This window comes from Gracilinanus agilis, chromosome 6 (genome assembly GCF_016433145.1).
Source record: "Gracilinanus agilis isolate LMUSP501 chromosome 6, AgileGrace, whole genome shotgun sequence".
Classification (NCBI taxonomy): Eukaryota; Metazoa; Chordata; class Mammalia; order Didelphimorphia; family Didelphidae; genus Gracilinanus; species Gracilinanus agilis.
The window spans coordinates 209,321,919-209,348,351 of record NC_058135.1 but is presented as its reverse complement, the minus strand read 5'-3'; the positions used below and the strand labels follow the sequence as shown (position 1 = coordinate 209,348,351).

At 35.6% G+C, this 26,433-nt stretch overlaps 1 pseudogene; it reads left to right on the top strand.

Annotated features, from left to right (window-relative positions):
- Window positions 1-23,483: 23,483 nt before the first annotated feature.
- On the top strand, window positions 23,484-24,032 carry LOC123251889 (annotated as a pseudogene).
- Window positions 24,033-26,433: the final 2,401 nt, after the last annotated feature.

The following is a 26,433-nucleotide window of genomic DNA, read 5'->3' as shown; positions in this document are numbered from 1 at the left end:
TAAAAGCATAAGAAAAACAATACTATCATAGGGACATAAGAGATTAGTTCCAAGAGTGTCAGTGAGAGTAATGGCATTAGAAAGTCATAGGCAATTGAATTTTGTATATAATCGGGTATAATAGAGAAAAAGAGATTGGGCAGAAAAGCCATATCAAATAGAAAAAGCCCCATGGTGATTTTATGAAGGTAATTCACCAGCTTTTCTGAGAGCACAGAGACTTTGAGTCAAGTTGACTGGGAGATGGGCTTTGGTGCCACCTAGAGTTCAGCTCACTGTTACTACAGCCCACAGCAAAACTGTCAGCTCTAGCTGCTGCTTCAGGACTCCTTGCTGTGATAATGGTTCCAACTGCCCAAGTTGACAGTTGGCCCCATTAAATCAGACTTTCTGGTTCTTTGTCCTATTCAATTCACCCAAATTGTAAAAATAAATGTAAATGAATTGATTATTGATTTGCAAACTGATTAGATACTCTGCTTGTTGTGCTTACAAAGTATCTCCAGTTTATATAATTGAAGCTCATAAGTGAACTTCTCTTCAGGGCCAGGTGTAAGGATGCTAAGGAGACTCTTGTTATATAAAAATAAACTATTTATTGAGAATATAAGGATAAAAAAGGATTTCTAATTCTAAGGGATTCTAACTCCACCCAAATAAAACTCCCTGGTTCCACAAGGAACCACTTCTTCTGTTTCCACAGGGTATACTGATCCTTCCTTGATCTGACTAACCCAAATTTTCACTATTCTACAATAAAATAACATTATTATCCTTATAAGAAGTTATAAAAATAACAAATACCAGCTGTCTGAGCCTCAGCAAGAGCCGAATTAGGACTGTAAGCCTTAGCAGACTCAGAGTCCAAACCAAAGACCAGGTCTTTCTTTGGTCTTCTCAGATTAAAAAAAAACACACACACAAAAAAAAAACAAGAAAACAATTTATGAAACTGGAATAGACAGTCACTAGTGTTTCCTAAATTGAAAAAAAGGAAAATCACTTAGTTCCTTCAGGTTTTCCCTCTTTTCCTTCTACCTCAGACAGTGAGTAGAGAGAGAAAAGATGTCATCTCCTCCTCCCAGCACTCTGAGAGAGAGAGAGAGAGAGAGAGAGAGAGAGAGAGAGAATAACTGCTCCCCCTCAGAGTAACTGACACATCCAGAGACAGTAACTGCCACAGAAAAACCATTACCTTATCAACATTTGAAACTGATACTCTGACTCAGATCTGTTTAAAACTCCAATTCTTTTTCAAGCCAGCTTCTCTGCTTCTTATCTCTAAACTAATATAATGACTTAATTTCTGATATCATCCTTATAAGGTGAACCCCTTGGTTTCAGGAAGGGTACCTTTTACAAGGATGCAAGACTCCAAAACTTAGCTTAAAAATAAAAAAGAGAAATTTGTTAATTTACAAGGTAATGTTGAATCTGATCAGGAGGACAGTATAGGTGGAAGACTGCCTCCTAGGTGGAACAGCATAAATGGAAAGCTGTTCCCAGATGACATCAATTCTGGCATTTTTATACTCTTTACAACAGTGAAGACACGACTCTGTGCCATGGTGAAGATGTAACTGTAGAATAATATGCACTGAGGCAAGGGTAGGGGGGAGGTTTGCCTGAAGACACGGGGTGGGGGGGGAGGGTGATCCTCATAGTTTAGAGGACAGATGGATGTCTGAGATACAACTTAATGATATTGAGGAGGTATATCTCTCTGTCCATATCAAATCTAAAGGACAATCCAAGGAGGATAATTCTCTTATCCTCTTATAGGAGTTATCAGATGTTTTGGGTTAAGAGTCACAAGGATAGAAGGGAGCAAAGGAATTCCCCTGCTAACAGTTTGCCTGAAACATTTCTATCATTTTGGGGTACAATGGCTATGCCAAGAGGAAAGGTCCCCAAAGCACTATGTGGGGGTATGAGATTTGTTGCTTTGTCCTCTTTCCTTCCCTACTGTGTTTTATTTTGGTGATGTCATTTGTCTCCCCAGAAGACCCTCTGTGGCCTTTCTCTTTCCTCCCCCACCTAATACCACCTATCCTTGGTTGAGGATCACACTAAAGTGCCTTCTTTGGGTCAATGTGGAATCTAGAAACCCCAAAACTTGTAGCACAGTAGGATCTGATTAACCCCAAGTATAATCAGTTTGAAAGATGGAGACCCCAAAGCTTGCCCTTGTTCCAGTGAGAATCCACACCGAAGGGAGTCTTAAGACTAACAGTTTCAGAATGAACAATAGACCTTAAGATATTGAATGGACTTAGGTAGGTATAGTTAACAAATTTTAATCAAATGCTAAAATATCCTTCATCCCCATAGCCTCTCCCATTGTATCAGAGACCCTTTCCCAAGAAGACCTACCTGAGCAGAGACATCACTTTAGTGTCCATTTTAAATAGTCCTTCCCTTATGCCATAGTCTCTGGCTATGGTTCTGTTCCCAAGCTTGATTGTATCCTGTCAACTAGTCTGAACACTCCCATTTCCTTGTAGCCATGATAATGTCAATCAATCATTTCCCTGTTCCTCAGTTTCCCAAAAGGTTCCCCAAACCCCAAAATGCTTTTGTCCTTTGGAGCTGTCATTTAGCACAGTGCCACCCCCAGGGATATTGTCCCCAGAGTCCCAGGGCATAGACCCTGTAAAAGTTTTGGTACCAGGCTCTGAGTAAAGGGCCAAATATTGGACTTATCCCTTTCCTGATTAAAGATTAGGTTTTTCTGACTACTTTAGTAGGTCTGTGTTATTTCCAAGTTAACACTTGTATGTTTTTTTCCCTTGAAGCTGTTTCTTAACAAATGAGCCTCAGTCAGTGGAGAGTCTTGGTTGGGGAAAATGGAGGTAAAGGAGTAGGTTGAGCTGGGGAGGTCAGACCAGAGGAAATCACTATTCCATTGAATTGTAATTTATGCTAGTTCAATGATTTCTTTTGCTTCCTTCCTAGCTTTGACAGGCATTACAGAAGGGTGGTTGGGAATTCCTCCAACGTGCCCCATTCTCAGAGCAGGAAAAGGCTAAAATTTAGGAGATGGATTAAGGAAGTGATTTGAATAGAAGGTTTCAGAGTGGACAGTCCTCAGCTACAACAGCCTCATGTTCCACCATCTCTTCTCTTGCTGGCTACTGTTATGATAATCCTGATGGTATGAGGATCTAAAGCTGAGTAAAGTGGGGTGAATTCTAAGTGAGACACTTAAATTGTAGTAGTGAATCTCAAAGGACCCTCACAGCAATAGCTGTTATTAAAATATGGTGAATCTGCTGGACCCAAACTCCAGATATAACAGTATCCCAGAGTAGCCAGCCAGACAATGAATCTGCTGTTAGAATTATACTGTACCAATGGATAATGCTTGGTTGACTGCAAATTACCTCTGCTTTTGAGTGATATAATTCACTTCTTTCCTTTAAATATCAAATATCAAATATTCCAAGGATGGTTATCTCAAGTAAGGTTAAAGATTTATTGTTAACAGGCTTAGGGAAAGGAAGAAGGTAAACAGGAAGTCCTTAATTAACTAAGGCTAATGATGTTATTGGTGATCTCAGGATTGATGTTAATCAGGATTGACAGATGCCAGCCTGGTTACTCTGCTGATAAGGTGCTGGTGTTTCTTCTTGATGGTTAATTCAGGATCAGGTGTTAACTTAGAAAAAACATAGAACTATTAAATAGTCAGAAAATCCACTCTTTAATCAAGGGAAAGGGGCAACAGGGCTGATTAAGCCTCCAAACAGAGCTGCGCCTTATGCAGAGTGAACTCTGCTTGCTCTGTTCCCTGACCCACTGGGAGTGCCACCAAGCAACTCTGAGGAACAAAAGAAATTGGGGAACTTATATACCATTTGGGAAGATCCAGGGGCTGGGAAAGATGATTGACATTATACTGGTAAGGATGGGATTTACAATCAAGCTTGGGAAGGCAAGGGTGTAAGGGAAGGGGCTGTTTACAATGGATACTAAAGGATGGATCCTACCCAGGTGTGCCTTCCTGGGAAAAGGGTCTTTGATACTATGGGGGAGACTACCTAAGACAAAAGGGTATTTAGCATTTACCCTAGGGTCCATTATTCAGTCTGCAACTGCTAGTCTGGGATTCCCATCAGGGAGGATTCTCACAGGAACAGGGAACAAGCACAATCTTTGGGGGTCTCCAACCTACAAGCTATTTCTAAAACTTGGGGTTCATCAGATCTCACTAGGCCACAAGTTTCCACTAGATTCCACGTCGACACAGGGACTGACAAAATTGATTGGTATAGGTTGCAGATTGAATAAGCTCACCTAAGGCTTACCCTTCCAAACCCACCCTCACCAATCCAATCTCAAATCTGAGATCCTTTCTCAGTCCAAATCCTCCCTTTGATACCCAAGCCTCAACTGCCTGGGCACCTGCCAGCTCCTGCCAGGCTCGGTTCATTCTAAGCAGGTAACTGTTCATTATCTTGATTTCAACATGGCTATACAATTTATCATTACACTACACTATATTTCCAGGCTCGATACTGAATGAGAACCAGATTCCTGCCGGTGGGAGAGGCTTTAAGCCCTACAGTGGAAAAAATACAGATTAAAAATAAAATAAAACTATCATATTTTTAATTTTTTAATTGCTTTTTTCCAAAAAAACTAAATTAAAAATTTTTTTCAGTTCTATGGTGTTATTTTTTTAAATTATAAACTCTTTTTAATTCTGGTACTTGAGAAAGAAAAGCAGGTTTTATTAAATAATAAAGAAGTATAGATGGAGATGTTTTTAAAATCATTTCTAGAGAGTACTTTGGGAATTCTTGACTTTTTATCTTTTAAAGATCACTATATATTCCCTATTAATTACATTTTTCATCACACTTAAAACTTAAGAGTAAAAATGATTGTAGGTGATGATGGATTGATTACAGGTGATTCCATTTTGTTTCCTGCTAGTCATCTAGAAAACAAAATTTACGTATTTTCCCAAAAGGCTTTCTGAAAGGAATAGAGGGTCATTTTTTTTTTAACTATGAAGATTTCTGTTCAATTATCTGATACAAAATGGAGACACTGTCAACTTATCCCACATCATGCTTTCTCCTATTTTCTCAGTTTCTTCATATATTGTATTCTGTTCACATTATATGGCTCTTGTCTGCTGTTTCATGACTCACTGATGAAAATTATTCTTAAAAGGATGACTCTTTGTGTTAGAGAGAAATGGAGCCCTTAATATATACCTTTGTTTCCCAAAGACAATCTAGTATACCTTAAGTCACAAATACTTAAGAGCTTTATACATTGCTTATCTTTTAGTCTGGACAATAAGCATTTTCCTGCCACATGATCCCTTATGTAAAGGGAGAAGGCTCTACAGATCTCATCCAGGAGGCACTACTACAATGTTGAAGCTTTGATGCAGATGGTTTGATATTATCTGTAAATAGCTATAAATTTTGAACTTCAATATTCTCTCTACAGGAATTTCTCACCATGGACAATACTTGAGAACATGAAGGGATCATTTTACAGAGTATCTGGTTAATAAATTAAGGAAGCTGTGGAGTCACCCAGTCCTAGGAAGTGTCATTAAGTGTGGAAGGCTAACATTTTATAGCTAATTTGTGTAGCTCTGCTGCCCTCTGGTGGCTTTAGATAACACCAAGCTAGCCCTCAATATTCCTTTTGTAAATGTTTTAAGTGTCTTTTCTCATCCTGATTAGCAGTTACTAAAATGTGGAGTGGGTTTCTGGGGACTTTCACAAAGCCAAATATTATTAGGATATAGTGTGAATGCAGTATAGGAAATTAATTCTTCCTTGCATTCACTAATCCAGATCATTTGGCCAGAAGTATAACTAGCTATACTGTCAATATTCCTATGTATTAACATGGATGAAAATCAAAAACCTCATTTTAGACAAGAGTTCAAATCTTTCTGTTCACTAGGCTATTTTTACACTTCTGCTTTTATTTATTTATTGTTTGTTTGTTTATTTTAAATCACGACAGTGGACAGAACTGAATATCTTTTTTTGGCCACCAAGACTCATTTTAGAGTGGCAATTTTTTTTTCAGTGTTGGAATTAAACTGCTGTAGATATGCTTAGGACAGACTACAACTTTGGGTTTATCACTTCTGAACTACGAGGGGAGGGGAGGATTATAGCAAAACTGAAATATTATTAGAACAGGCTATTAAAAAATATACTTCAGTTCTTTAGATGATTTGCTTAACTTCCTCTTAGTATGTTTTAATTAATTTGTTGGTAAAATTAAAATTCACAGCTATCTCTCTCTGTCTTCTCCCTGCATTAGAAAAAGCATTGTTTGACTCTATCTAATCTGTGTGTGTATATATATATATATATGTGTGTGTGTGTGTGTGAATATACACACACACACCCATATACCCATATATGTATATAAACTGTGTCTTTCATGTTTCTATTATTTTTTCTGGAGATGGACATTCATAGGTTATTAAAATATTCTGTAGTTATATATGTATTTTGGTTCTATTCATATCACTTTTCATAATTTCGCATAGGTCTTTCCAATTTTTTTTTAAACCCTTGTACTTCGGTGTATTGTCTCATAGGTAGAAGATTGGTAAGGGTGGGCAATGGGGGTCAAGTGACTTGCCCAGGGTCACACAGCTGGGAAGTGGCTGAGGCCGGGTTTGAACCTAGGATCTCCTGTCTCTAGGCCTGACTCTCATTCCACTGAGCTACCCAGCTGCCCCTCCAATTTTTTTTTTAAATTAATCTGTTCATTTTTTAAAGCACAGTAGAATTCTATCACAATCATATGCCACAACTTTTTCAACCGTTCCCCATTTGATGGGTATCCTCTCAATTTCCAGTTCTTTGCCACCACAAAGAGAGCTGCTATAAATATTTTAGAACATATGGATTGTTTATAATTCTCTGGGCATACATCCAGATTGTTCTCTAAAATGGTTGGATTATTTCACAGTTCCACCAACAGTGTACATGTCCCCATTTTCCCACATCTTCTCCAACATTCAGTACAATGATAAAAGGTCAAAATAACAAATCTGACAAGCAAGAGATATCACCATTGTTTTATTTGCACTTTTCTAACAAGTAATGATTTAGAACATTTTTATATGCCTATATGTAGCTTTAATTTCTTTGTCCAAAACTGTTCATGTTTTTTGACCATTTATCAATTGGAGAATGGGTTCTACTCATATATTTGACAAAGTTTTCTATATATTTTAGTTATTATTTGAAAAACTGTATGTAAAATCTCCCCCCTCCCAATTTTCTACTTTTTTTCTAATCTTGGCTGTATTAGTTTTACTTGTACAGAAACTTTTAAATTTAATATAATCAAAATCATCCATTTTATATTGTATAATGCCGACTCTTGTTTATTCATAAATTCTTCTCCTTTCAATAAATCTGATAGGTAATATGGTCCCTATTCTAATTTGCTTGTAATACCTCCCTTTATGTCTAGGTTATAGACCCATTTTGATTTTATCTTGGTGAATGGTATAAAATAGTGATGGTAAACCTATGGCATGCATGCCAAAGATGGCGCACAAAGCCCTAGCTATGGGCATGTCTGCAGTTGCCTACAAGAGTTTGTTACTAGAAAGTCAGAGGGACTTGGGGTGGAGTTGTTTCCTCTCCCCTTTTCCATGAGCCTGAGGACATTCCTCACTTCACTCACCAATAGCCCAATGGGAGTGTCTCCTCCCTCCCCTGTCTGGAGTAAGGTGTGTGTGTGTGTGTGTGTGTGTGTGTGTGTCAGGGGTTCAGCAGCCTGTTAAGTCTGGGGTGAAGGTGATTCCCATGGTGGGATTGAAGAGGAACTAAGTTTGAAGGGAACATAGTTCACAATATGGCACCTAGCTAGAGTGGAGTGGAGCACTGGGGCCAATCTCCTCCCCTTCTCCATGTGTGCCTCTCATCACCTGCCTCTATGCCCAGCAGCTCAATGGGAGTGCTTCCTCCGTCCTCTGGAGTAAGGGTGGGGCATAACATGGCACTGAGTCTGAGGGGGGGGGGAAGTGAGATAGGGATGGGGTCAGATGCTCCATCTCTAAAAGGTTTGCCATCACTAGTATAACATATTTGGAAAGTTTGGCAATAAGTAGACATAGATGATTTTCCCAACAAATTTTACCAAATACTGAGTTCTTGTCCCAAAAACTTGGATCATTTTTGTCAATTCTAAGGTTACTATAATCTTTTACTATTTGTTGTATGTCCTATTTCACTGATCTACTTTATTTCTTAGCTGGTGTCAGATTTTAAACTGCATTAGAAAGCAGTATCAAAACTGGTATTGCTAGACTCCTTTCCTTTACACAACTTTTATTATTTCTTTGATATTCTTGAACTTGTATTCTTTCAAATTAATTTTGTTATTTTTTCTAGCTCAATAAAATGTTTTTGTAATTTAATGGGGATGGCATTGAATAAATAGATTAATTTAGATAAGATTATAATTTTAATTATATGGGCTCTGTCCATCTGTGAACAATGAATATTTCTCCAATTATTTAATCTTACTTTATTTGTATAAAAACGTGTTTTAGAATTGTGTTCATGGAGTTCCTGGGTTTGTTTTAGCAGGTATACTTCCAGGTATTTTATTCTATCTATTTTAATTTTGAATGGGATATCTCTAGCTCTTTTTGCAGACCTTTGTTAGTGATATATAGAAATGCTGTTGATTTATATGGGTATATTTCATATCCTGCTACTTTGTTAAAACTATTGTTTTAAGTAACTTTTTAGTTGAATCTCTAGGATTATATATGTATATGTAATGTCTGTAAAAGAGGTAATTTTATTACCTCTTTGCCCATTGTGATATTTTCCATTTCTTTTTTCTTCTCATTTCTATTGCTAGCATTTCTAGTAAAATATTAAATAATATAGGTGATAATGGGTATCCTTGTTTAAGTCCTGACTGATAAAGAAGGTTTTTAGCTTAAAACCATCAGAAAATATTATCTATAATGGGCAAATCTATAATGGGTATATATTGCTTATTAATATAAGGAAAAATCCACTTAGCCCAGTGTTGTCAAGAATTTTTCATAGTAATGAGTGTTGTATTTTGTTAAAAAGCTTTTTCTGAATCTATTTATAAAATCATTAATTTTATTGCATTTTATTGATGTAATAAATTATGTTAATAGTTTTCTTTATATTAAGCCATCCCTTCATAGCTCATATAAATCCTGTTTGGTCACAAAGTGTAATCTTTGTGATATATTGTGTCTCCTGGCTAATATTTTATTTATAATTTTTGAATCTATATTCATTAATGAAATTGGCCTATCATTTTCCTTATCTTTATTTTCACTCTTCCTGGTTTAGGCATTAGTAACATTTGTTTCATGAAAGGAGTTTCATAGGAATCTTCTTTCTAATTCTTCTAAACAATTTAATATTGGCATTAGATGATCTTTAAATGTGTGGTAAATTTACTTGTAAATCCATCTAGTCCTAATTCTTTTTTCTGAGGAAGTTCTTTTATAGACTATTCAATTTATTTTTGAATAAATTACAATACAAATAAATATTTTGAATAAAATGCAATACAAATAAAATACAAAAATACAAATTGCCTAAACTAATAGAGGAGGAACTAGAATATTTAAATATACATAAGTATTCATTAATTTCACTTAAATTATTAAGTTACATGTTGATATATAACTGGGCAACAGAATGCCCAATAATTTCTTTGATTTCATCTTCATCAGTAGTAAATTTCCCCTTTTCATTTTTCATATTAGTGGTGATTTAGTTTTCTTTTCTCTTTTAAAAATTACATTAATAGGGGCAGCTGGGTAGCTCAGTGGATTGAGAGCCAAGCCTAGAGACTGGAGGTCCTAGGTTCAAATCCGGCCTCAGACACTTCCCAGCTGTGTGACCCTGGGCAAGTCACTTGACCCCCATTGCCTACCCTTACCACTCTTCCACCTATAAGTCAATACACAGAAGTTAAGGGTTTAAAATTAAAAAAAAATTACATTAATAGCTTATTTTGTTTTTTCATAAAACTAAATCTTTTATTTATTCAAAGTTTTTTCTAATTCAATTTTGTTGAACTAATCTTTAATTTTTAGGATTCACAATTTAGTATTTAATTGGAGATTTTAAAAAAAATCTAGCTTCTGTCTTGGAGCCAATACATAGTATTGGCTCCAAGGTAGAAGAGTGGTAAGGGTGGGAAATGGGTGTCAAGTGACTTGCTCAGGGTCACATGGCTGGGAAGTGTCTGAGGCCAGACTTGAACCTAGGACCTCCTGTCTCTAGGCCTGGCTCTCAATCCAGCTGCCCCCCATAATTGGAGATTTTTAATTTGTTCTTTTTTCAAAATTTTAAAACTGTATGCTCAAATCATGTTTTTTCCTCTATTGATATAAGCCTTTAGACATATAAAATTTGCTGTACTTATTGCTTTTGCTGTATCCCATATTTTGATATGTTGTCACATTATTTTAATAACATTGTTTTTATGATTTGTTCTTTTAAGCAACTCATTTTAAGTTATTTACTCTAGTTAATTTTTATTCCATGTTTCCATACACCCTTATTAAATATAATTTTTATTGTATTATGATCTGAAAAGAATGCATTTAATATTTCTGCTTTTCTGCATTTAACTGTAAATTTTTTCCATCTAATATATGGTCAATTTTTATAAAAGTTCCATGTGCCACTCAGAAAAAAGTATATTCCTTTCTATCCTTGTATAATTCTCTCCACATTTCTATCATATCTGTATATTATAGATTTTACTTATCTCCTTAACTTTCTTTATTTGGGGAGTTGGGTTAGATTTTTCTAGTTTAGAGAAGGGAAGGTTTAAATTCTTCAGTGTTATAGTTTTGTTTTCTATTTCTACCTATCCTTTAGCTTTTTCTTTAAAAACCTGGTTCCTATAACATTTGGTATACATTTATTTAGTATAGATAATAATTCATTATCTATGGTACCTTCTAACATAATCCAGTATTTATGTTTCTTTTAATTAGATCTATTTTAGTTTTAACTTTGAGATCATTATACCTCTGTTTTGTTGGGGGTTTTTGTCAGCTGAAGCATAATCTATTTTACTCCATTCCTCTATTTTTTTCTGGTTGCTTGTAATATTTTCTCCTTACCCTTGGAGCTACAGAACATAGCAATAATGTTCCTATTAGCTTTTATGTTGTATCTTTCAGGTGGTGACCAGTAGATTCTTTCTACCTTCTAGTTCTAAAACTTTTGGGCAGGGGGCAGCTGGGTAGCTCAGTGGATTGAGAGCCAGGCCTAGAGACGGGAGGTCCTGGGTTCAAATCCGGCCTCAGACACTTCCCAGCTGTGTGACCCTGGGCAAGTCACTTGACCCCCATTGCCTACCCTTACCAATCTTCCACCTGTAAATCAATACACAGAAGTTAGGGGTTTAAAATTAAAAAAAAAACAACAAAAACTTTTGGGCAGTTTTCTTTAATAATTTCTTGTAGTATCTAAATTCTTTTTTTTGATCATAATTTTCCAGTAGTCTGATCATTCTTACATTATCTCTCCTTGATCTGTTTTCTAGGTGCATTATTTTTGTAATAAGATGTTTCATATTCTTTTCTATTTTTTTTCATTATTTTGATCTTATCATATTATTTCTTATCTTGAGAATTCATTAACTTCCTCTTGCCTAATTCTAATTTTTAATGAGTTCTTTTCTTTGGAGAGTATTTGGATCTATTTTCCCAGCTGATTTACATTTCCCTCTCTAATTTTATTGATTTTCTTGCATTGCTCTTTTTTCCCTTAATTTTCCTCAACCTTTGGTTTTTAAATTCCTTTATAAGCTCTTCCAAAAATATTTTTGGCCTTGTGACCATTTTGTGTTTTTCTTTGACATTTTAAAAGCAGGTGTCTTAACTTCATTTTCTTCTAAATTTGAACTCTAGTGTTCTCTATGACCCTAATAGCTATCATTGCTTTTAAGAACTTTCTCTCTTGGTTACTCAATTAAAAAATTAGCATCCAATAGGCTTAAATATAATTTAATATAGGCTCTTCTCTCAGGGCATGAGGAACGCTATCTAAGATTTTAGATTTTTATGATGTTATTTCCTGATCCCTCTCTGTAGACCTCTGACTTGTTAGCTCTTCCAGTTTGTATAATTCAGGTCCAGTTATGGTCCCTGGTTCCTTAGCTCACACTCCAATCTGTGAGTAGTGACTTTAGGTGCTCTTCTCTGCCTTTGAGCTCCAGTCAGGGCTCTAGAAGTGTTGCTACTGCAAATAACTGCTTTAACTCTCTCTGGTTCCCAGGTGGCTGCATTCTTTAGTTCACCTCTCCACCCTGGAATTGCACCCAGGATTCTGTTCTGGAGTGACCATAGCCACTTTTCCCCTCAGCAACTTTACTTGCCTGGTTGTGATTATTCCTTTTTCCTCTTCTCTAAAAGCCATAGCCTAGAACAAAGTGGTGCCTGGTCAGCCCTCCTGGGCTCCTGAAGTGTCTTCCCTTGGTCAGTTGTCCAACCCACACACTATGGATGGGTGGAAATCTCAGGCTGCTCCCATTGACAATTGCCCTCAGTGCTTGTTTTCTATCCTTGTAATATTTTCCCCTGGGGTGCAAACTCCCAAGAGAAGTTGACAAAGTAAGACTGCCACCTACTCAACTGCCCCCAAAGCTTATTTTATTTTATTTTTTCTTAAAACCCTTTCTACTGCGTATTGGTTCTAAGGCAGAAGAGCGGTAAGGGCTAGGCGATGAGGGTTAAGTGACTTGCCCAGGGTCACACAGCTAGGAAGTGTCTGAGGATAGATTTGAACCCAGGACCATTTGTCTCCAGGCCTGGCTCTCTATGCATTGAGCCACCTAGCTGCTGCCAGATTAACTTTGTTATAATTCTAATTCTATGAATAAGTATTTTTGGTAGTTTGATAGGTATGGCCCTGAATAAATAAATTAGTTTAGGTAGGATTCTCATTTTTATTATATTAGCTCATCTTACCCATGAGCAATTAATGTTTTTTCAGTTGTTTAGATCTAGTTTTATTTGTTTGAAAAGTTTTTTGTAGTTGTGTTCATATAATTCCCGAGTTTGTCTTGGCCAAATAGATTCCCAAATATTTTATATTGTCTAGAATGATTTTAAAAGGATTTCTCTTTCTAACCCCTGCTGCTGAGTTTTGCTGGAAACATATAGAAATGCTGATGATTTATGTTTGTTTATTTTGTATCCTGCAACTTTGCTAGTTATCAATTATCCCCACTAGCTTTTTATTTCATTTTCTTGGATCCTATAAGTATATCATCATATCATCTGCAAAGAGCAATAGTTTAGTTTCCTCATTGCCTACTTTAATCCTTTTAAATGCTTTTTCTTCTTTACTTGCTACCACTAGCATTTCTAGTACAATATTAAATAATAGAAGTAATAATGGGCATCCTTACTTCACTACTGTTCTCACTGGGAAGGTTTCTAACATCTCCATTTCAGGTGCGCAGGTGGTTTAAAATAAATAGTGTTTATTATTTTGAGGAAATGCCTTTCTATTCCTATACTTTCTACTGTTTTCAATAGGAATAGGTACTGTATTTTGTCAAAAGCTTTTGTCAAAGGCTGCATCTATTGAGATAATCATGTGACTGTTAGATTGGTTATTGATATGGTTAACTATGTGGATGGTTTTCTTAAAGTTAAAACAGCCTTGCATTCCTGGTGTAAATCCAACTGATCATAGAGAATAATCCTTGTGATAACTTGCTATAGTCTCTTTGCAAGTATAAGATTCTTGAATCTATGTTCATTAAGGAGTTTGGTCTATAGTTTTCTTTCTCTGTTTTTGGTCTTCCTGGCTTGGGAATCAGTATCATATTTTTGTCATAAAAAGAATTTGGTAAGACTCCTTTGCTTATTTTGTCAAATAGTTTTTATAGTATTGGGATTAGTTGTTCTTTAAATGTTTGATAGAATTCACTTGTGAATCCATCTGGCCCTGGGATTTTTTCTTGGGAGCTCCTTGATAGCTTGTTCAATTTCTTTTTTTTCTGAGATGGGATCATTTAAAGTATTTCATTTCTTCTTTCATTAATTTGGGCAATTTATACATATATATGTATATATGTATATTTATATGTACATATATATATAATATTTGCCCATTTCACCTATATTGCCATATAATTGGGCAAAATAGCTCTTAATAATTGCCTTAATTTTCTCTTCATCAGAGGTGAGATAAACCTTTTCATTTTTGATACTGTTAATTTGATTCTCTTCTTTCTTTTTTTTTTTATTAAATTAACCAGTACTTTATTTTATTTGTTTTTTTCCAAAGTACCGGCTCCTGGTCTTATCTATTAGTTCAATAGTTCTTTTACTTTCATTTTTATTGATTTCTCCTTTAATTTCTAGGATTTCCAATTTTGTTTTCATCTGGGGATTTTTAATTTGTTCTCTTTCTAGCTTTTTAAGTTGCAAGTCCAATTCATTGATCTCCTCCCTCTCTATTTCGTTCATATAGTCACTCAGGGATATAATTTTTCCCTTCAGTAGTGTTTTGGCTGTATCCCATAGGTTTTGTTATGTTGTCTCCTCATTGTTATTCTCTTCAATGAAATCAGTATTTGTTTCTATGATTTGTTCTTTGACCCACCAGTTTTGAAAAATTAGATTATTAACAGATAAAAGGGACAACTATAAACCCCTCAGTCTCCTACTAGCTGTGTTCTCTTACATTTTATGGGGCCAATAGTTAGCACCCCAGTTCACTTAAAAACTTAATGCTTGGTAGCTATTATAAAGGTACATTTATTTCATGGATATAACAAGAACAAATGTACTAACATTTCCCCCAGTACTTCCAGGGAATACTCTCCCTCATTCCACCTTAGTCTCTGGGAGAATAGTGTCCTAACTTAGCTCCATTCATCCATAGCATTGACTCTACCAAGTTCAAGTGCAGATGTAGCAATAACAGTTCTATGAATTCTTCTACTAGGCTGGAACCTTGAAGACCACTTGTAAAGATCACTTTTTGTTTCTCAGAATATTGATGCTGAACTGGCTGTCATATTTGCCCTGAATTTTGCTATTTTTATAGGAAATCCCCTCTACCAATTCAGGTCAGCACCCTCTACACAATTTACTCTTTGAGAGTTGTTCAGAACACTGAAAGTTTTAGTGACTTGAGTGGGATAATAAAGCCAGTATGTCCTAGGCAAGACTTGAAAACTTGTATTTTTAGATTGAAGTTAGCTCTCTATCCAGTGATACATTGTTCTATAAATAGCACTTATCAAGGGGTGTCTTCTTATCTCTTCATGTGTTCTTTCCTTTTATATTATTGTTTCTGTGTATATTATTTTCTTGGCTTGGTTTAATTCTGCATCAGTTCATGTATACCTTTTCCATGTTAATTTGGATTCATTACCAATCATTTCTTTTTTAATATAAATTTATTTTTTGTTATATTGAGATACCCTGGGAACCTTCCCCCTTCTCCTGCCCAATTAGAGAAGGCAATATTTGAGAAAAATATATGTGTATATATAAAACTGTCTCACTAATTTCAATTAGCTCTTTCTCTGGAGGTCATACAGAACTCATTCTTCAAACTATTTCTGTTATTATATTAAATAATCTCTCAGTTCTGTTCATTTCCCTCTTCATAATTTCATGTAAGTCTTTCCATTTTAAAAAATTAACATGCTTGTCATTTCTTATGGTTCAGTAGTATTCCATTATAATCATATACACCACAAAGAGAGCTGCTATAAATATTTAGAACATATGAATCTTTTCCTTTTTACCTGATCACCTCAGGAAATAAATCCAATAATGGCATTTCTAGGATAGACAGTTTTTGAACATTTTGGGCATAATTCTAGATTGCTCTGCAAAATGGTTGGTTCAGTATATGGTTCCAACAAGAGTATATTAGTGTCCCCATTTTTCTACATCCTCTATAACATTTGTTTTTTTTTTTCTTTTTTATCATTTTAGCCAATATGATAGATGTGAGATATCTCAGAGTTGTTTTGATTTACATTTCTCTAATTAATAATGATTTAGAGCATTTTTATACTTATATAGAGCTTTGATTTCTTTATCCAAAAACTGTTCATATCTTTTGATCATTTATCATTTGGGAATTTTTTTCTAGACTTCTTTTTCTCAGACTAGTCTTATGATAGTCTAAATATTTTTATATTTTAAAGATATTCCTGTATTTCTTTTGTGTTTTAAGTTTTGTTAACATATAAATATGCATAATATGTTTTGATTATTTTTTTATTTCTCCTGGTTTTGTTGTTGTTTGACCTTGCTCATTTGTTGTTTTATTGATTTGATTTTCTTCCCTCTTTTAAAAAAAAAACCCTTACCTTCTGCCTTATAATGAATACTATGTATTGGTTTCAAGGCAGAAGAGAGGAAAGGGCTAGGCAATGGGAGTTAAATGATTTTCCCAGGGTCACACAGCTAGGAATTGTCTGAGGCCAGATTTGAACCTAGGACCTGCTATCACTAGACCTGGCTCTCAATCCACAGAGCTACCCATCTGCCCCCTCTGCCCTGTTCTTTTTAGTCAAATTAAGTTATGTAAATTTTATTAGCCTTTTCAAGGAATTAGCTTGTAAGTTTTATTTATCATTTCTTTGGTCTCTTGTTTCCAATTTATTTATTTCCCCTCTAACTTTAATATCTTCTATTTTGTTATTTGGGGATTATTCGTTTATTTTCTCAATGTAAAAAATGCATATAAGAAAAAGAGAAGATTGATTAATCAGTTTTATTTTTGTATGATGGTAAAGATATGATTTTCCTTCTGAAGATTATTTTACTGCATTCTAGGAATTGTGATGTTTATTTCACAAATAATTTTCTTTTCCATAGTTATTGATTTTTTTCTTGTGATTTGTTCTTTGATCCATTCATCATTGAAGATTTCATTATTGTCTCCATCTAGAGTTATGTCTTTTGTTTTTACTCACTGAACCAATCCTTATTTTTATTGCATCATTATCTGTCAGGGATCTATTGACTATTTCTGCCTGTTTATGATTATTTCATTATCTCTGTCCACTAGTACATGGTCCATTTTTTTGATAGTTTGAATTTTATTTTTTTAACATTTATTAATTATATTTTAGAAAAGTTAACATGGTTACATGATTTATGCTCTTACATTCCCCTCCAACCCCCTCTCCCCCCTCCCCTGGCCGATATGCATTTCCACTGGTTTTAACATGTGTCATTAATCAAGACCTATTTCCAAATTGTTGATAGTTGCATTGGTGTGGTAGTTTTGATCCCCAATCACGTCCTCATCAACCCATGTATTCAAGCAGTTGATTTTCTTCTGTGTTTCCTCTCCTGCAGTTCTTCCTCTGAATGTGGGTAGCGCTCTTTACCATAAGTCCCCCAGAATTGTCCTGGGTCATTGCATTGCTGCTAGTAGAGAAGTCCATTACATTCGATTTTACCACAGTATGTCAGTCTCTGTGTACAATGTTCTTCTGGCTCTGCTCCTTTTGCTCTGCATCAACATGGTCCATTTAAAAAAAAAAGTTTTATCTGGTGCAGAGAATTCTCCTGCCAACTTATTTTGAAGATGCCATAAGCCTCTTACCTCTAGTTTCTTCAGAAATTTTTTAAATTCAATATTTTACCTTTTGTTAATCTTTCTGATAGACTTATCCAAAATAAATATAGGGATATTAAAGTCCACTCCCACTATTGTATTACTATTTTCTTGAAGCATAGATAACATTTTTTATGAATTTGGATACCTAGAAATGTGGAACATACAAGTTTATTATTGATATTGGTTTGTTTTCTATTTTTCCTTTCAGCACAACATAATTTTCTTGCTTTCCCTTTCTTTTTTACTTTTTGAATATTTGTCTTTGATTTGATAGAATGATGACACCTGCTTTTTTTTTTTTTTTGGTTTGATGCATGGTACATTTCTTCATTCCCTCTGTTTTATTTTATGTATGTCATTGTTTTATGAGTCTGTTTCTTGTAAACAATAGGTTGAAGGGTTTTGTTTTCTTATTCAATCTATCACTTTTCCTCTCATTGGGTTATTTAATTCATTTACCTTTAAAGTTATGGGTTACTTCTATTTTCCTCCATCTATCTCTAAAATAAAATAAAATGAAAAGTTTTTCCTTCTCTTGCTTTCTGCTATAAACATAGTACTATGCTCCTTCAATTATTTTACTTTAGTCTTTTTTTTATTAAGGTGTCCCTATTCCGGCTAACTCTTTTCTCCTCTCCCCCAATTACCTCTTCTTGCTTGCTACGCCTTTCCCTTTAAGACGTTGTTTGTTCATTTTTTATCTGGTTATTGTTTTATTCCTCTTTTTTCCCTCTCAGTAGATTCTTCCCTTCCTCTCCTATCCTCTAGATATTTGAGTTTTTAAATTTTCTTTTTTGCGCTCTTCTCCAAAAAGGATGTCTCTTATCCCCTTCATTATCCATCCATTTTTCTGTTTATTTTAGACTCCCATTCTCTGATTCATAACTCATATAGTTAGTCAGTCTCTTTCTTTTCTCTGAATTCTTTATAAAATGAAAGCTTATGAGGTATCCATTCTAGCCTCTGCCCTCTGAGGGAATCATGGTAATTGAGTGAATCACTGATTCCATCTTGTGACTCAAATCTGGATTAACTCAGTCCCCTTTCTATTCAGGTGTGGATTTAGACCAATTTCTGTTTTGTGAAAACTTTATTCAATTATCAGAATTTTCAGAAAATTTGATTTCATTGTTTTAATCTAGCCCTGTGTGGATGGGAAGTTGGAATCACTTCTGTTGCTCAGAGACTCTTAATCAAGGAACTAAGTTATGCTGACCAGAAACTCATTCTTATCCAAAAGTTGATGCAAGAAGTTTTCTCACAATTATACATATCAAGTCACCCATACGTCATATCTGAAAACTGGTCCTATACTGGTCAATCAGTTACTGCTCCCTTTTTCCTTTGATTAAATATAGACACTTTGGTGGGGATTGGGATATCTTTTTTCTGATTTCAGGACATTGCACCTGTTTGTTCTCCCTCTCTTGACTTGGAAAAGCCTCTAATCTTTCCCCTCATTAGAAATCAGATGAACTAGTTTTGTGTCCTGGCTTATATCCTGTTAACTGTTTCCTTTTGATTAAAGAGTCTTATTCAGTTGTTTCTAATGCATAAAAATCAGTCTGTTTTTGTATTTGTGGTCAAGCACTAAACTGAGGAGGTCTGGTTCCAATTTGTTATGTAATTGGCATGCATTGCTTAATAAATTGCCATGCTCAGAAACTCAAGCTTTTGTTTTCTGAGTTATTTCAAATTTCACCTGCCATACCTTTAGGTCCTTTCTGCCAGTACCTCATATGGAATTTGAATTCATGTGAATTCCCCCTTTCTATGATACCTCATTCTCAGAACTATTCCAATTACTACAAGTATTAGAGAGGACATTGTACCTTGGTAAGACACTTCTCCCATCCCCTACAACCATCTTCTATCCTCTCTTGTTTGTCTGAGAATATCCTTTTTGTGTCCATGCTTTCTGTACTTCTAGGTGCAGTTGCCCTCAGGGATTCTATTTCCTTTTCTCCACGGACAAGTAGACTTTACAGGCACTAAATTCTTTAGACCTCATCTACTTTCACCCATAGAAGCATTCATCAGTGGAACCCCCTCCCACCTCCAAAGTAGGACCTCCTTCCTCTTGTTTTTACCCCTTCCTCCTCTACTTTTTATTTATGAGATCACAGAGGTCACCTTCCTATTAATGCTAGCCCTTGATTTGACCCAGGTACATTTTCTATTCTGATTCCCCTTCTCACTTCTTTCATGCACCCACTCATGTAGTCCCACAAAAGAAGTCTTCACTTGTATTCAGAGTGCCACCAGGTTCTATAAACAATGCCCCCTTCCTCTCTTTTCACTGTTACCATTACCAGATCTCTGTCTTTACCTCCATCTACATGTATACCTTTAGAAGGAAGTATTAGTGTCTTTCAGTTGTCACTGTTATTTTGCTGTCTGCATTTATACATTTCTACAATTCTATTGTTTGTAGTGCTCAAGAAGCAAATAATCTCTTCCATTCTGGTTTTCTTTCTAAAATTGCTTCAGTTCTTTATTATTGAACATCCATCTTTTTTCCTGCATGGTTAAGCTCAGATTTGTAGGATAGGTCACCACGGGCTGCATCCTGAGCTCCAGTGTTCATTGAAACACATCATTCCATCTCTTTCTCTGTTTTTCCAGAGGCTATAGCATAGCCTTATATTTTTCAAATATCTTTTCCTTTGTATTTGATGGTCTTTCTCCTGATAGCTTGTAGAACTTAATATATTTAAACTGAATTTTTAAACTTGATCACCATGTGTTTTTGAAAAAATTCACAGATTGCTTGCAGGGAGGGATGAAAAAACAAAAACAAGGCTGTAAATTCCAATTGTGACTTCATTTTCTATGTTCAAAAATTCCAGGCATTTTTTTTATTATTCCCTTCATTAAGTTGTTAAAGACAGGACCTACTTTGTTTTTCTTGGTGACCTGTGATCCTTAGATTGTCTCTAAACATCCTATCTTTGAAATCTGTTTTGTTTGCATTTTGGGCATATTTTTTCCATGTTTTTGTTTTTTTTGTGCTTTTCTTCTTCTAGGTTGTCTTTCACTTCTATGTATTTGCATTCTTAATCTATTATTCTTTTGTTTCTTTGATGCTTATTGCTGAAGATTCATATTTTTCTATTCTGCTAATTATTTTTTTCTATGTAGTACATAAATTGTCCAAAATACTTGAGATTTCTCTTTCCTAAAATCATTGATACTTTCAACAGTCCCCTCCTCCACACACACTTATTTTCCTTATCACTTTCTGAGTCCCTTCTTTTTATGGTTCCCTTAGGGGCTGGATCTCAAAGTGTCTCCACCTCCTTCCATACTGGGTAATTCATAGTTCACCATCCTGGATCTCTGCTCCTGTTGACCTTTTGGTGGTGAGAATTATACTCATTTGGGGGCTGTGCACTTTCATTCAGGTGTGTTGGAATGCCATATGCCAGGGGTCTTGTCCTAGTGACCTGCTTCAACTCTTCTGTGCTTTAGTTATTTGGTCTGGCACCAATAGTTCAGGCTGGTAGCAGAAGTTCAGGGCTTTGCAGCACTGCTGCTACTGAAATGCAGCCCTTAGTAGGCTTTTGCTCCTAAAAGGCTAATTAATAGTCTGGAGCTGGGGTCTCCACAATGACTAGAAAGAGGGAAAGGAAGATTATGAGCTATATAAGTGATATAAGTCTATGTTGTATCCTTAGGTCTGCTAGTGTAACCTGTCAGTGGCCTGAGAGGAGGGAGAAGAGTGCTGAGTAACTTCAGGGCCAGTGAATCAGTTCTTGGGTTTTCTTTTTAAACTTTCTTTCAGATTCTGGCTATCCTTGATCATGGAAACAGTTTACATTGCTTTATGTTTTGTGCATAATTTCTGTTTTACAGAGGTTTGAGAAACCATAGGGAGACCATTGTGGGAAGATAGTGGAGTAGGGTAAGAAGCTTTCTAACCCTCCTAAAACACCTCACAAACAACTGAAAACTCCATGAAATCAACGTTAAAAGCACCAAAAGCTGGAGTCCAGAGTAAAGCTGATCCACCATCATAGGGGAGCTTGAGGGGGGTGAAGAGGAAAGTAAAAATATGAATCATGTAACCATGGAAAATTTTTCTAAAAATAAAAAATTAAAGAAAAAGAAAGAAAAAGGAAAAAAATATCTTTGAGTTAAAAAAAAAAAGCTCAGAACAGTGAAATAAAAATGCCTATTTAAAAAACTACAAGGAAATACAATAAATGGCCAGAAGTTAAAGAAAAAGCTTTTGGAAGAACTTTAAAAAGACTTCAAAAAGCAAATTAGAGAAGTGAGGGGAAAAAATTAGGGGAAAAAAAATAAGAGCAGTACAAGAATATTATAAAAGAAAGATCAACCAAATGGAAAAAGAGATCCAGAAACTTATGGAAGAAAATAATGTATTATAGATTTAGACAAGGAGAAGCTAAATATTTTTAAAACAATTAGAAATAAAGCAAAAATCAAAGTAATGAAATAATAGAAGAAAATATGAAACACTTCCTCATAAAAATAATTGACTTAGAAAATAGAACAAGGAGAAATAATATAAAAATAGTTGGACTCTCAGAAAGTTATGATCAAAAAAAAAGTTTAGATAGTATACTTGAAGAAATTGTCAAGAAAAACTGCTCAGAAATTTTAGAAACAAAGGGTTAAAAAGAAATAGAAACTATTTATCAACATCCTCAGAGACGCAAAGATGGAAATGCATAGGAACATGTTTTTTTTTTAAATTTAATTTTTTATTTTAATTTTAAACCCTTAACTTCTGTGTATTGGCTCCTAGGTGGAAGAGTGGTAAGGGTGGGCAATGGGGGTCAAGTGACTTGCCCAGGGTCACACAGTTGGGAAGTGTCTGAGGCCAGGTTTGAACCTAGGACCTCCCGTCTCTAGGCCTGGCTCTCAATCCACTGAGCTACCCAGCTGCCCCGGAACATGATTTTTAAATTCCATAACCCTCAGGTTAAGGAGAAAATGCTACAAGCAACAAGAAAAAAATTCAAATACTTTGTAGGGGACAGTCAGAATAACACAAGCAGCCACAACATTAAAAAAAACTCAGGTCATGGAACAGCATTTTACAGAGCAAAACAATTGGGCTTATATGACCAAAGATAACATATCCACCAAAAATGAGCATAACTATGAAATGAAAGACAGGGATATTTAATGAACTAAAGGAGTTTCAATTATTCCTAGAGGAAAAACCCAGAACTTAGAAAATTTTGTCTATAAGAAACAAACAAAACTAATCATAAGCAAATTGAAAAGTCAAATTGTTTGATTCTGGTATGGGAAAATGTCATATATGGCCCTTAGGAATGGCATCATTGCCTGGATATTTTGAAGAATGGGTATGGATGGAAGAATTAGGGTTGAAGGAATGGAATGGAATAAGCCCAAATGGTAACAGAATAGATCAGAAGGGAGACAGGGTAGAATGACTATCTCATATGGAAGAGGAATGAGTGGAGGAACTGCCATGGAGAAGGGGTTGAGGGTGTAGTGAACTATGGGAGTACTAGAACCCAACTCTTATTAGACTTGGGATAGAGAACGACATACACAATTAGAAGGTAAAATTTTTCTTAATGTACAGAGAAATAAGAGGGAAGGGGGATGGAATAAAGGAGGGTATGGGAAGAGAAAAGAGGACAAGGGAACAAAAAAACAGGAAGTAAGAGAAGTATACCTAGAAGGGAAATACATATCAAGAGGTAGTGGGATAAGGTGAGGAGACAAGGGAACCAAGAAATACAAGGGTGCCCTCCTCTGGCTGTAACTGCATAGTTTGGGGGGTCAGCACCCACCATGGCGTCAGGCTGCAAAATCAGCCCATCCATCCTCAATAGCGACCTACATTTTGTTCCCAATATCACTTTTGGTCACCCAGTGGTAGAAAGCCTTCAAAAGCAACTAGGCCAAGACCCTTTCTTTGACATGCACATGATGGTTTCTAGACCAGAACAGTGGGTAAAGCCAATGGCTGTAGCAGGAGCAAATCAATATACCTTTCATCTGGAAGCTACTAAGAACCCTGGAGCATTGATTAAAGACATTCCAGAGAGTGGGATGAAGATTGGTCTTGCTATTAAACTGGGCACTACATTTGAATATTTGGAACCATGGGCCAATCAGATAGATATGGCCTTGGTCATGACGGTAGAACTTGGCTTTGGAGAGCAAAACATCATGGAAGACATGATGCCAAAGGTTCACTGGTTGAGGACCTAGTTCCTCTCTCTGGATATTGAGGTAGATGGTGGAGTAGGTCCTGACACAATTCACAAGTGTGCTCATATGATTGTATCTGGTAGCGCTATCATGAGAAGCGAAAACCCCAGATCTGTCATCAATCTCCTGAGAAATGTTTGTTCAGAAGCTGCTCAGAAACACTCTCTGGATAGATGAAATTTCCAGGCAACTTTCCTCCTGTGCCCAGCCCACCTCCTCATAGACCAGATTATTCAGCCTCATTTTCACCTGGTGCACAAGAACACAAGGAGCTCAAGAATCGTGCTGCTGCAGAGGTGGGGCCACTGCCTGTCCCGAGCAGTTAAGTCTTCATCTTGTTGACTTCAACATACATATCGATATGCCAAGGCCAAGAATGGAAATAGGTACATATGTGATAATTACAAGGTTTTTAAAGAGATGGCCAAAATTTTTATGTGGCCAAAAGTACAGTTTTTACTGGAAGACTTGATTTAAAAAAAAAAAAGGAATATATGATGTTGCCTTGACTTAAGATTAAAAAAAGCAAATTTTGTTTTAGAGGCAGAAGAAAAAAACAGCAGGTGCTAACTATAGAAGGACTAAAATGGGTACTACTGCTCCTCTTTATTCTCAAATGTTTGTGCATCATTATAAAAGGTTTGCGTTACTCATTAGCTTTCTTTAGAAAACAATTGTCTTTTTGTTTGGGGCATCAGTTGATTTTCATATATATAATTTCTTTGTGTCACCGGGTTTGGTTTCTTGGGGGAAAATCTAAGCTTAGTGCTTTTGAGTGGAATGAGATGATTCCTTTCTAAGTTTCTTTATCCCTTTCCCCTCCCACCATCACTTTCTACTTATCTTGGCTACATTTTCATGGGACTAACCACCCTACTTGTTTTCCCAGTTGACCAAATGACACAAACCATTTCCAGCCCTCACCCCCTTTTTTCCTTCCCTTTGGGCAGTAACCTACTTTGGAACTAAACTATAAGATGACTGATGATTATGTTGTTTACAAGAGTTTATTTTTTTATATACTTAAAAAAACACATTTATTTCAAACTCTTTCCTGCCTATAGTAAAATATGTTCAATACTTGGACAGAAAGCTGAGTTGTCTCTTTCTCCAGATCAAAAGTATGGCCTCAGAGGTCCTTCAGGTGGCTGGGTCCAAAAATACAGAAGTGTAGGACATTATTGTCTTGGAGTGTCCTCAGGTCACAAGGAAAAAGGTAGCGGGGTCTATTCCAAATAACTTTAATTGACCACTTTTTAAAGAATTCATAATTTGATTATGTTAATACCAACTTAGATCCAGAATGTTTTCATTTAGTTCTGGACCTAGTGTATCCTTACATCTTACAGAGCACTCAGGTGCTTCTTGTATCCTGGATCTCATTTCATTCTTCTGACACTCTTAAAGGAAACAGAACAGTTATCGTCCTCATTTTACAACTGAGGAAACCAAAGCACATAGCAGTAAGGCAACACATGGAGGTTATCTGGATAGAGATTTGGAGTTCAGACATAGTAACTTGCATTACTGGTATGATGTCAGGATCCTCTTCCAGGGTCTTTCAGAGCCCTAAATGAATGAACCCATGTCCTTATTAGGAGTATGTCTGATTGACATGGTTTTATTCTTTCACCTCCAGTGGTAATAATGCAGAAGAATCCACAGATCAGAGGTTTATTTATAACTATTGTGCTCGGTTAAATATTAGACAATAACTGTAATGGCTACTTCAAAGAAATAGGAGTAGAACTTTAATTATCCTCAGGTTAATGTGAATTTTTTAGGTCTTTCATTATGCTAAATTTACTATAAACACTTGATGTTTGTTGAATGAATGAACTGGGTGGGGAGCTGAGGGTTGCATAGCATTATGAGGTATATTATGTTTGTTTTTTTAAATAGGACTATTTTGCTTGCTCTGTGTGATTTGGGAAGCAGAAAAAGGAAGATTTTTTTAAACAATAAGGATAATAAAACTTCACAAAGCAAAGTACTAAAAATTAATTGTACTACCATAAGCTTTGTTCGTTTTTTCCTTGACACTATATCTTATGAAAGGATGATAGTATGGATCGTTTTAGTATTTTAATCACATTCACACTACAAAAGACATATAGAAATAACTTTAATTAAAAAACTTACATAGAAGATCATGGTATCAGACATGACAGCAAGATTCAATTTTTAATTTTCTGGACAAACTTGTGTTTGTGAGGCTTTTGTTTTTGTTTTTCTTTCAAAATAAATGTACAGTGAAACTACGAAAAAAAAAGAAATAGAAGGGCGAAGTTGGGGAATAAGAACAGGATTGTAGGAAATGCAGATAGAATAAGAAATAAAAGGCAAGGGGCAAGGGATAAGGGATTGAGCTTTGGAATCAGGAGGGCAAGGGGAGAGGATAAAAGCAGATTTGGGGAAAGTATGTGATGAAGAGGAGAGATATTAGTCAAAGGAAACTGGACATCTGAGGAGAAATATGGCAGAAAGAAAGGAAGAGGAGGATAAACAGTGAGGAGGAACAGAGTAAAAAGAAACAAACTAGATGTACAACTAGTAACTCTGACATTGAAAATTATAA